Source organism: Eretmochelys imbricata, chromosome 10 (assembly GCF_965152235.1).
Source record: "Eretmochelys imbricata isolate rEreImb1 chromosome 10, rEreImb1.hap1, whole genome shotgun sequence".
NCBI classification, from domain to species: Eukaryota; Metazoa; Chordata; order Testudines; family Cheloniidae; genus Eretmochelys; species Eretmochelys imbricata.
The window spans coordinates 66,352,513-66,364,639 of NC_135581.1; positions in this window are offsets into that span (position 1 = coordinate 66,352,513).

Genomic DNA, 12,127 nt, shown 5'->3' on the forward strand with positions numbered 1-12,127 from the left:
TGTGCTTGAAGCTGTAGCTTTGCTAAATGGATTGCAGGAACTCCATGTGTCCCCAGTTTCCCCTCTTTTGGCTTTCTGATTGTCCCCAAAATCAGTAGAGTTCAGCTTATTGATACCTAGAGCATGCCATGTAATTTTGGAATTGATCGGATGTGACATTTAAAAGTTACTGCATTGCAGACAGACAAACTGAAATGGTGTCGAGTTGAGTGTAAAGCCAATGAGGAAAGGCCTAAAAAAATTAACCTTTGTGTTCATTTTGCAAATTTGTTTTACTTTCTAGCCATTTTGAGGGAAAGCTCTAGACTAACTTTGACCCTCTGTGTTCGTCTGGACTGTAATTACTGTTTCACATACTCCCTTGCTTGCAGGCTGTTTCTCTGTAGACATGTGATATATCTCCATGAAACCTCATGCTCCTATTTGGCCCTAGCCAGATAAGTAACCCTAACTAAGCTTTGCTGAGTTTTAAAGAAATAGCAGGGCACATATTTCCCTGAAGACAAATACGTGAGCGCTAATGCTGGTTCAATCCTGTCTCTACAGTAGGTTTGTAAAAGCTCCTTATTGATTTTTCTGCTCAAATGAGGAAGCTGAAACTACTCACACATCAGGAGTGAAAATGCTGTCTGTTTTTTTCAGGCTTCCTTTTTTAATATTAAAAATTTTTTCACCATGCTTTCACTTTTTGACCTTGGCAAAAGCATATTTCTGATACAATGGTTTGGCCTTTGGCTTTGATTGCCTACTTCTAGTTTGAAGGGCAACTTCAGGAATTAGACAGGTTTTCTTTTCCTTTTTTAATCAGGAATCTTGTAACCTTCGCTTAATGCCTTGCTTTTGTTCAAGAGAGAGACGGTACAGATTGGCTTTTCATGAAACTGAAATTTATGCTTTCCTGGGTCTTTTTGGATAAGTTGAACAGAATGTAAATATTTAGGAGTCACTATATGATATAAAAGGGAACAGTGATCTATCTCAATTTGTAGTTCCCATGATTATGTTTACTAGGGTCTTTATACAATAGAGTAAATGCCCACACCCAATTAACAGATATTATTTAAGCACTGTTAGATACAAAATTTCTAACTTTGCCAGATATTTCAGCTTTTTTCAGCTATGAATCCTGCATCCTCTGTATTCATATATAACCTGCAGCTGCCCTTATGACATCAGCCTTCCTATCCTCTGAGCTATCAGTATATTTCAGTGGCATTGTGAGGCTATTTCCTGGCAGGAGCACTATAGGGGTCCTAACCCTGGTGGTTTTTGCTGGTTTTAGGATCGCCTCACCAATGCTTCTCTCAGCTAGGAGATGGAAGAAAGTGGAGTTCTACCTCCATATCACCAGCAGCTTTTCCTTCAATCTAATAGTGATGCCAGGGTGAAGAATGGAGATCTGCATGCAGAGGGGTCATTGCCATATATTTCAAGAGGAATATGGCTTGGTGGCATAAACATGAAACAGGGTTACCTGGCCACTTCTCAGTTCTAATCCCCTCTCTGACCCTGGCTTCCCCTGGCCTTGAACTAGTTATTTAACGTATCTGTCCCCTTATGTGCAAAATGGCAATAACACTTAACTATTCCATAGACAGTGATGAGGATTAAATAATGAATGCCGTGCAGTGCTCTAGTCCAGCGTTTCTCAAATGCAGTCACCCTGGCTGCATGCGGACACCAGGGGCTTTTTGTGTGGCCACAGCCTCCTGCGTGGTGATGGGGGAGGGAGTGGGGCAAAGCAATGGCCCCTCCCTCAGGCCTGCCAGCAGGGGCTGGTCTCTACCCCCTTCTGGAGCCACAAACACTGTAGGAGCAGATGATCAGTGGGAGTTCTCCACCTTCCCGGGGCAGTGGAACACAGGCTTCGTCCCTGGGGTGGTAGGTGGCAGGCTCTGGCCTTCCCCCAGCCACAGGGCTTCATGCTCTAGCCCCGGGATTACCCCCACCCATGTCACCCTTGGCCCCCACTGCCTGCTCCAGCCTCTAGCCATGCAGTGGGACCCCATAGTCTGGCCTCAGGCTCACCTCCCACCATTTCCCTGACCCCTGCTGCCTCCTCCAGCCCTCCATCCAGACCCCCAATTGCCACTGCACCCTGCCTCCCTACCCATGCCCCCATGCAGGGCTTAATTTGTCCCCCAGCTTGCCAGGACTGAGTAAAAAGTTTGCTGTGAAAAGTGATTTTAACAAATTTCACTTTTCAGAGTAGCAGACTTACTAGCTAGCAAGTCTAAAAAAAACCCCAACAACCACCAAAAAAGCAAAACATGCACAGCACCTTATTTGTGTTTCTATTCTGGTTAGGTCCCGTAAAGAATAGAGACAACTATAGATTATTTTGTCTGCAAAAAAAACCTCTACATACATAAATTACAAAGACTTGGACCTGTATCTGTGCAAACTTATTTGTTATTCCTAAAGTTAATTGAGTATTTTAGAAAAAATGGTTAGATTGGCCACCAGCAAGAGTTGGTGGCCACACTCTGAGGCCACCAAAAATTTTCTTGTGAGACCCCCAGCTCTAGTCTATAAGTGCATTGTGTTGTTTGGAAGCCTGTAGTAGAATTCAGGAGCATATTATGGGTTAGAGGAAGACATGATTGAGAACTCTTGCGCTACACAATCTATTTTGTAACTTATACGGCAATGTTTCCCCACCAAATGACCTTGTTTCTACATCTGTTTAGAAATGTAAATAGTGTAAACAGAGAGCGAGAGGAGATAATGTCTTTTATTGGACCAACTTCTGTTGGTGAGAGAGACACGCTTTCGAGCTACACAGAGCTGCCCTTCAGGTCAGAGTGCTGTATAGCTTGAAGGCCTGTCTGTCTTTCACCGACAGAAGCTGGTCCAATAAAAGATATTACCTCACCCACCTTGTCTTTCTAATAGCCTGAGACCAACACAGCTGCAACAACACTGCAAACACTGGTATAAATACACATGTCTGTATCACCCTTTTACCAGTGTAAAGCCACACTTATTCTCTCAATCATTTCATAGGTGCTGGAACTAAGGCTGCTGGGGGTGCTGCCAGCCCCAGGCCCCCAGGCTTGAAGTAGTAATAACAACCCAAATACATGATTTCCAGCTTCAGCACCCACACTATAAAAATTGTTCCAGCACCACTGAATCATTTCTTTCCTTCATTAAGTGCCTATATCAGATACAGAACATTGCTCTGTCGAGCTCCCTAGCATAAATCTTTATAGGAAGGGTGTTTTAATGGAGCGGGGTGGAGGGAAAACCACCAAGGACACATTTTAGAGCTCTGGCATCTATTCTAGACTAGCCAGTTCAGTATTTCAAGTGTGCAGGATCTCTCCATGAAGGGCTAGTAACATTTTTTTGAGCCAAAAATGCAAATTAGCACTTTAGGTTACTTAGAAAAAAAGAAAAGTAACTGATTCTTTGGAGGCTGAAACAGTAATGCAGAGAATGAAAGAGAGAGTGAGCAAACTGACTGAAGGGCCATAATGTATATTATTGTTATGGCAGATGTCACCAGGTGGCACTGTTACAAATAATCTTCCAAGTTCTTTTTCTTGGTGTGCAAGCAACTGTTTATTCTTGAGAAGTCAAGCTGTGTTGCTTTACATTTTGATTGTGCAAGGGAGTTTGCTCCCAGCTTTGGTGTCTGATTACAGATATTTCTTGAGGCAGAGTTGTCCCTGTGACATGGGCACTGGCATTGGGTTGAGGTTGCTAAAGAAAAGATTGCCCGGATGTTGTTTGACCCACCTCTGTTCCAGGACTAATGGATGTAGTGTAAATAAAACAAGTTTCACTTTGATTATCCCCAGATTCCATGTATTTGAGTTCTCCTCCATTGGGAAGCTGACGTGCAAGGCTACTTCTACTGCTCAACAGAGGGGCAACATAGGTGTCAAAACTGGACAGTGATGTCAGAAGAAAGAGCAACAGTATTAAGGAACATGGGATGGGAAGTTAATTAAATGGAAGGATTTCAACACAGACTAGTTTGTGCTTTTATCTTCTACTTTACTTTCTTGCTTTTAATGCATTGTGTGCTACACTCCACACACATTCTCCACTTTTGTCCCCCAGATTAAACTGTAGGAGGTGTGTTAAGGAAGAAACTAATCCACTTCCTCTGGTTAAAGGAAGGATCATAGTTACCTGCCCTGAATACAGGCATTTGCAGCATAGCAGGGGTGAGATGGGCTGAGCCAGCCAGCTCAGCTGCAGAGAATCAATTAATCCAGAGAGCCAGTGTTTTTCTCCCACTTTTACTTTGGAACTTGTCTGAAGCAAGCTTCACTTTAGCCTTTTCCCTTGGACTTTGACTGTAGGAAGCTTGTTGTATTTGTGCTGGTGCTTAAAGAAATTGGATATGCTTTACACTTGGATAATACTGATGGTATATACCCCAAAAGTGTAAAAACACCTTAATCTCCACCAGAGAGAGGACATGGAGAGAAGGTAATCTCTTCAGGGCAGAGATTGTCTCTTACTAAAGGTTTTAGACCTCTAGGCATTAATGTAATACAGATATGAAGAATGGGTAACAGTTGAAAAGACTGGATTGTCTGGAATATGTTCAGTGTGTTGGTGTATTAGAAGAGGGAAGATAACGCATTCTCTCTTGCAGATAGTTTTAGGCTGAGCAGTAGTAGAGGAAGTTAACCTTTTGGTTTATGTGCCCTTGTGGGTATGTTTTTCCTGTTTGGTTTAGGTATTCTTCCTCAATTTTGTGCCTTTGGGCATCATTAATATTGAGTACCCAAACTCCAAAATGCTGTCTAGATGCTTACAATGGATACTTGAGTAGCTAAGTGCCCAAATGTGAACCCAGTTATCCTAACCTAGATGCCCAAGTTGAAAACTGGGCCTGCTATAAAAATAAATTCCTCTCTTGTTGTACACTGTGCTGGTGGGGAGTGACCCAGTGGGGTGCACAAGACTTCTCTACACTAAGAGAGAGCATCACTGTATTGCATTGTCTGTCCTAGTCTCTCCCAGGCCAGTAGGATCTTTTGGAACAGAGAAGACTCTTTCAGTGTGTTTATATAAAGAACCTGGTATCATCTGCTAACCAATTTCTAGCAGAACCCCTGTTCTGTGGCACTCATTATGTCTCAAAAGTATCATAATTTGGGACAATTTTTTCCTGCTTTGTGTCTGCAAGAAAATGACTAGGACTGAATTTGATGGACAGGAAAAGCTTTTGTGAAAACTAATTATGTGTATTTACCGGACACATTCATTTTTAAGTGGTCTACAGCTTATTGGTTAATAATGTTGGATATGTGGCTGACTGACAACATTTTCAAACAGACCTCTTTGTGAAAATACCAGTAACTCCTCAGCGTGACAAATCCCATTGCCACAGTAGAACCAGGTCAGTCTGGTGAAGTAAGTACCCATTGTACAACAGATCAAACTGTTTCCTTGCTGTCCCAATATCTAGCAGTGATAGGGAGATAGATGGAAGCTTTTTAGGATGAAGGTAATTCTTTCTGGTGAGAAGAAGCAGTTGGAGGAACTTGTAGGCCTCTAAGGTGCCACAAGTACTCCTGTTCTTTTTGCGAACACAGACTAACACGGCTGTTACTCTAAAACCTGTAGCTATGGGTAGTAATGGTTGTATGTGGTAATTGGTAAAGTGCTGGAATGCAATTTAGAAGTGTGACCTGCATTATTCTATATGCTAACCTAACATTATTCTGTAAAATGACGATAAACAACAAAGCTTACCTTCTTTTATTTAAGATAAATTCCCCAACAACTTCCCAATAAGTGATTGCGTAGTTCAGGCAAACTTTGGGGGAGACAAACAGGCATTGCAGCAAAAGTTTAAGGTCAAGTTATAGGCCATGATTCCCATGGTCCTCCACCTTGCTGGATGTTAAATGCTACCAAATCAGATGGCACAAAGCAGTGGAGAATCAAGCCCATAAAGTTTCTGCCTGAGCCCACCACTTTGAGAGCACAACTATAAGTTACATCTCATTGTGTATATTCTTTCCACCCAAACCCATGCACAAAAAACATATTTTTTCAGACTATTTCAGATGGCAAAAAAGCAAGTGGTTTCTGTGCGTGAGAGTACAAATGTGTGCAATGACTTGCTCTGTAATGTTCTGCCTCTGAACTGAACCTCTGAATGATAGCTGGCCCACAGCAGCAGGGAAACACCGCAATATTTAAAGGTGTAGATGCAGAATGCCAACTCCCTTCACGTGCATAGATGCATCCACCACACTTGGAGCTATCCGCTCGTGGTAGGTTTGGAATCTCCTGGTACAGCGTTATTACCCATCTTCACTAGTGTCTTCAGGGATCTAGTTCAGTTACTGCAGGGAAGAGAGGTGTATATACACTCCCTTTTTTATTAATATTGTAAGCATGGTGTTACCTTCTATTTGAAGCTATGACTGTTGGAACCTGCTTTGAAGATTGGGGGTAAATATGGAAGGGGGAAGGGCTGGCTCTGTAACATAGTCCCCCCTCCCTCAGAAGCCTCTTCCTGAGAGCTCTGTGGCACTTGGGTTGTATGTGAGTAGAAGGTGCAGCTTGGGCTAGGATATCCTGGAGCTAGGGAGCAGCGGCTCTTAGAGGCATGCTCCCCTGCGCGCACCGCACCTGTCAAGTAGGTTATGCATGCAGGAGTTCATGTGCTTGGAACTACATTAACTCCTCATGAGTTCCCTCTGCATTTGCTGCTGCATGTCCATGGAGTAAGGCAGCCCATGCTGTCTTGAGCAGCGGGTTGGCCTTCGCAGCTGTATGGAAGGTGCCCGAAGGGGACTGTGTTGTAGAGTAGCTATTCTCCAGCCCAGTGGGTCCTGCCCCCAAGGACCAATGGAACTCACCCAGCATGTAGACATGTGGAGGGCATTCCCCAAGATTTCGGGGGTAAAGAGAGGGGGCTGAAGGAGACATACTTCACATCCTGGGTGTAAAGTACGGCGCTGCATTCCACACTGACCTGACACTCACTCCATTACATTGCACCCAATACTGTCTGTGTCCTCTTGTATCCAATATGGGTGCAGATGCATTTTAAAACTTGTCCCTGTGCTCTGGGATGGGAGTTAATGGATCTGCTGAAAGATCATTAATTTTGGTGTCATGTCTGCATTACTATAATACTAGTAAGCCTGAGGGGACCCCCTTTCATTTCTCTTCCCTTAAGCAATCAAAGGTGAATATCTTACTTCAAAAACATGCATTGCGCTGCTCCTTAGCTCCAATCTTTTGGGAGGCACCTACTCCACTTCTGGGTGCTGTTAATATAACAATATGGTAACCTTGATATAACTCCAGTTCCTGTTAGCACTGACGCTGGCATTGCTTCTACCCAAATGACCCAACTTTATTACCCCCCATAAAGGCATATAAACGGCTGCTTTTTATTTTCTTTCTTCATTCCATAGCTTTCCCCAGAGCTTCCTTGGTTTCCTTTCCCCTCTCACCCATTTCTCCTTTTTTCCACAAGATGGTTCCGATATTCTGTCCTCACCAAGAGCGCTGAACAGATGAGATGACAAGCTTCATTGCACCATGTTCTCTCAGGCTCTGAATTCATCATGAAATAATCCATTGTCCCTTTCACTTGAGGATCTCAGTGCTTTACAAACATTAATTGAGCCTCACGTACTCCCCTATGAGATAAGTACTGGATATAAAAGGGGTTCCTTACCTGCCACCAAAATACAGTTACCTCTAGGGTGGAAAGCAGCAGCGCAAAAACGCTACTACAACAATTCAAACTACCATTTGAGACAGGAAGTGACAAACACATTTTACAACTAAAACTATAGGCAGTACATAAGTCCAGGCCTGTGAGGCTAACACCTCTACTGTAAGAAGCATTAAGGGACTGAATGAAGACACGTCGTTAAGTACATTAGTTTGATGTCTTCCCTGAAAGGTTCCCCCCCACCTCAAACAACACATTGCCTGCTGGAGAACTGGTTTAGTACTGGTGCAGAAGGCAGAGTGGCACCTTCTGAGTCACCAAACCACTTCCTGGAGCACTGGGGTGCCCATGGGGAGGATCTCCCATTTGTTTTACTGACCTAACCCAACCTTTGGCTTGTTATGTCCAAGGGGATCATGGCCTATCAAGGTCTGGATATTTGCACATCGGTCTGTACCCAGCCTCAGAAACACAAGCTGGAAACAGGTGAGGCTCTTGACCTCTAAAGTGGATGAAGCTGGGCTAGAGCAGAGAAATATATGGTTTTATAATGGGAATGCTGACAAACTTTCAATGACAGGAACTCTAGAGGGTGCTGTGGTGATACCATTAACTTTCCCCAAAAATATCTGCAGTGACTTTGTTTTTGTCTTGCTCCTTTGACATTTTAATCAGATTAAATGAAAATGTCGAAATGTCACTTGGAACATCCGCCCCCAGGGTGGTCTCTCCTTGTCTGGGTCACTATGGTTCAGGTGTGGTGAGTAAGAGGCATCTTTGACTGCTGGGGAAGAGGTGGGAGCCTTTTTATGCCAGCTCTAGAAGGCATATTTCTTCAGTTGAGCACTGAAAATTACTGCTGTAGTCAGGCAGAAGTGTCCTGTAATTTAAGCTTCGCGTAGGATGCTATTGTGATATACCCATGCAGGGCAAAATTCAGCTTTGACATGTGCCTCATGAACCCCCCACTGGCTTGGGGCGTAAGCCAGCAAAGAATTTGTCCCCTACGCCTTTAGCTTTATACATATGGCCAACAACCAGATTCATACCCTCTTCTCTTTCAAAACTGTCCATAGGATTCATTTCTATCTTTATGTTTACAAGAAATTAATCTTGACTTGCAATATAGCTATATTATGACCAAGACTACAATGAGTGAAGGATTTACTGAGCCGTTTCCACCCCATCCGTCATGTCACATTTCAAGGGTATACATTTGAGTTAATGTAAATGCAATTCTTACTCAGAGCTACAGAAGCAACTGACAGTGACTAGGAGTTTAAAGGATATATAATGAGAAAAAAATACCCTTAAGAAATTCCAGTTAATTAGGGCAGAATCCAGTGTAAATCCCCTTGGAGCTGAAATTCCCTATGATTCACAACTTATTTGTTCTGCCAACTGAAAACTCAGTTTGATGGAACGTCAACTGGTGCCATTTTAAAAGGAAATGTAGACTAAACAAGATCCATCCTTTTTGTGCCAGTCTGCATTATGGCCCTGATTCAGCAAAGTGCTTAAAAAATTAACCATCTCAGCTGACCCCATTACTACAGGGCTTTTATAAATGTATCAGGAACAGGGTTTGGTCCTGCCTATGGTGCAATACTGAGCTATTTTACAATGGAGCTGGGGTCTTGTAATTAGGTCTCCTTGCACAGCTGATTTCATAGAGAAGATGGGGGAGGGGCTTTAGTTATTCTGTACTTTGTTCAACAAGCAGAAATTTCACTAACAAATGTCTGTCAGTGCTGTGACAGACATTCAATGCCTGATGTTCTTTTAAGCTAACAATCAATAACAAATCCTTAATATCACATTAAAAGCACCATCTATTGTCACTTAAAATGTCAATATTTGCCTCATGCTTATCACCAAGTAGTACCTAATCTATCACAGACTTTTCCCCATCCTGTGGTCAGGAAATAACTGCAGGATCTCAGATCCCATTCTGAGAACTGTTAGCAAATGTGGACTCCCTCCCCGACTCTTGCCCTTTTAAAAAGTTCTAATGATTTGTAAAATAGAAACAAACTTGGAATAACAGAAATTAATCCAAATATGGATATCTTATAACGTAGAGCTGAAGGGGAATCGGTTCTGACATGTCAGAACGAATACAGATGTTTGACTTTTCAGTGGTGGCTGTTGTACCGTGCTATATGAGCGTGTATATGCCTGCCTCAAAGACCAAATACTACACTCCCCACCAGCACACACTCACTTGCATAACTCTAACTGAATTCTGCAAGATAGTTTGCAAAATGTTCCAGAGAGGGACTCTGTCCTCTTTATTTGTTCTCCAAAGCACACTTCTGGTCACGGCTAAATGTTTTTTTTTTTAATGGGTAGAACTGAAAGAGTTAATGATGGAGAATTTAAAACTCTGATTTAGATATGCCAGAATGTCATCTGATGTGGTTGCTCCTCTGTTTGAAAATTTTCTTAAGGTATCCTCTGATGGAAGGGGGGAGAGAGAGAGAGACCTCTCTTTGGACCAAACCATCAGGAAGAGGTAACCTATTGGCAGTTCCATCTCAAACCTACAGGAAGCGAGGGTGAGTTGGCCAGAGAGGGCGAGAGAGAGAGGTCGTGTGATCTGCAACTCTTCTCCTCAGACCCAAAAGAAAGTGAGTTCAAGAAGAGGCAGACACTTCGCCGAACAAACACCTTCTCATTTCCTGCCCTGCTCTTCCCCTAGACCCTCACCACAAGAGTAGACCAGGGTGGAACATCACAATGACTAATCTGAAAAGTCCATCTTAGACTCTGTGCCAATTTAGTACATGGAGTTTGATACAGATACATACGGATGTTTTGTGAGCATCCATTTGCTTGTAACATGACCTGGTGCCTTTGCCGTTGTCTTTTTATCTCCATCTGGGACTGAAATTCCAAGGGTTGTTAATGCAGAGCAACCAGTGCTGACCAAGGGTTGTTACTATTGAAAGACTTTGCCTTGGCAGTACAATGGGTATGCTAAAGAGTGCACCCAAAGCTGCAAGAAATCACTTTTTCCAGCCTGGATTCCAGGTGGGTGGTAACAAAGCAATAGGTCACCTGATTGGCGGGAGATGGGGGACTTTGAGGCTGCCCAGGAGGGTCAGACGACATAGGTGACTGGAAGATATAAAAGGATAAGACCTGCTCTTATGAGCTAGCTCTCCTACCAAAGCAATGAGACCAGACAGGGTAAGAAGAAGGAAGGACAGGAAGAGGCTCCTGGGACCCTGAAAAGACACTGATCAAATCCCAAATTGAAAATTGAGGCAGGGTTTTTGCATGCTGTTATTTTTGCATGGATCCGTAACTCTCCTGTGGTTTGTCTGTGAGTAAAGTGTGTTTTGGTGTAGAAATCCCTAAACTTGAGTACCCCTGCAGGGAGCAATCTTCAACCCCTGGGGAGACTTGTGGAGCAAGGGGGGGTTCAGTACTGGTCCTGAGACCCAGAGCCCCATTCCCTGGAAATGGTACCAGACAGAGAGTCTGCATCTTGGGAGTGGGCCTGAGAGGCCAGAAATCGGGACAGTGCCTGGACACTGCTCAGACTCAGTGGGCTTAGAAGATTGCAGGATCCAGGGTTTGGATCTAAACACAGCAGCTAGTGAGTGCCCAGCACGGGGAACTTGACTAGGATCTGACTCTTTTTCTAAAAAAAAAAAAGAAGAAGAAGAAGATAAAAGGAGCTGGTAGAACACCCTGAGGCGCCTTTGAACATCCCAGCTGTAGCTTGGAGGCTGGTGATCCCTTGTGGGGGGAAGTGGAAGGGGTTACTTCACTCCTAGTGCTGTTGTAACTGTTGCAAACTTTGTGGCTCAGGAGTGGGGCCTACGCAGTCCTAGGGTTCAGGAGTTGTACAGGGGGTTCATTTGCATGAGCTTGTCTCCTCCCACCGCTGATCTGCCATTCGCTGCTGCAGTGGACTCTTCTTTGTCCTCCTGGCCGGCTGGCCTTGCACCAGATGACTGACTTATTCGGCATTGGGTATCTAACTGCCCAGGGTTTGGTTTACATGGTTCCTGACCTACTGGGCATACCTTAAAAGGACAGTGAAAGATGGCTGTTGTCCCTCCAATTTGAGCAAAGATGAGAGTGAGGGTCTCAATTGCAAGACCTGGAAATTTTCTGCAGAGCAACAGCCTGTTAAAATGACACATCAGCACTACACACACACCTGTTGCAGAGTGACTTTTCTGAAGGCCCAAAATAACGCTTCATAACGCTTCCAGTACCTTCCTTCCAAACCTGTTTATAAAGCACGATTCATCAGAGGAGATCAAAGCACTTCAGAATGATGGGAAAATATTATCCTCATTTTACAAAAGGGGAAACTGAGGCACAAAAGGCTAAGGAGCAGATTTTTTAAAGGTACTTAGTTAAGAGACTTGCCCAAGTTCATCTAGGAAGTCTGTGCCACAACCAGGGAAAGAATCCAGATTGTCTGAGTTCCAGCCTTAT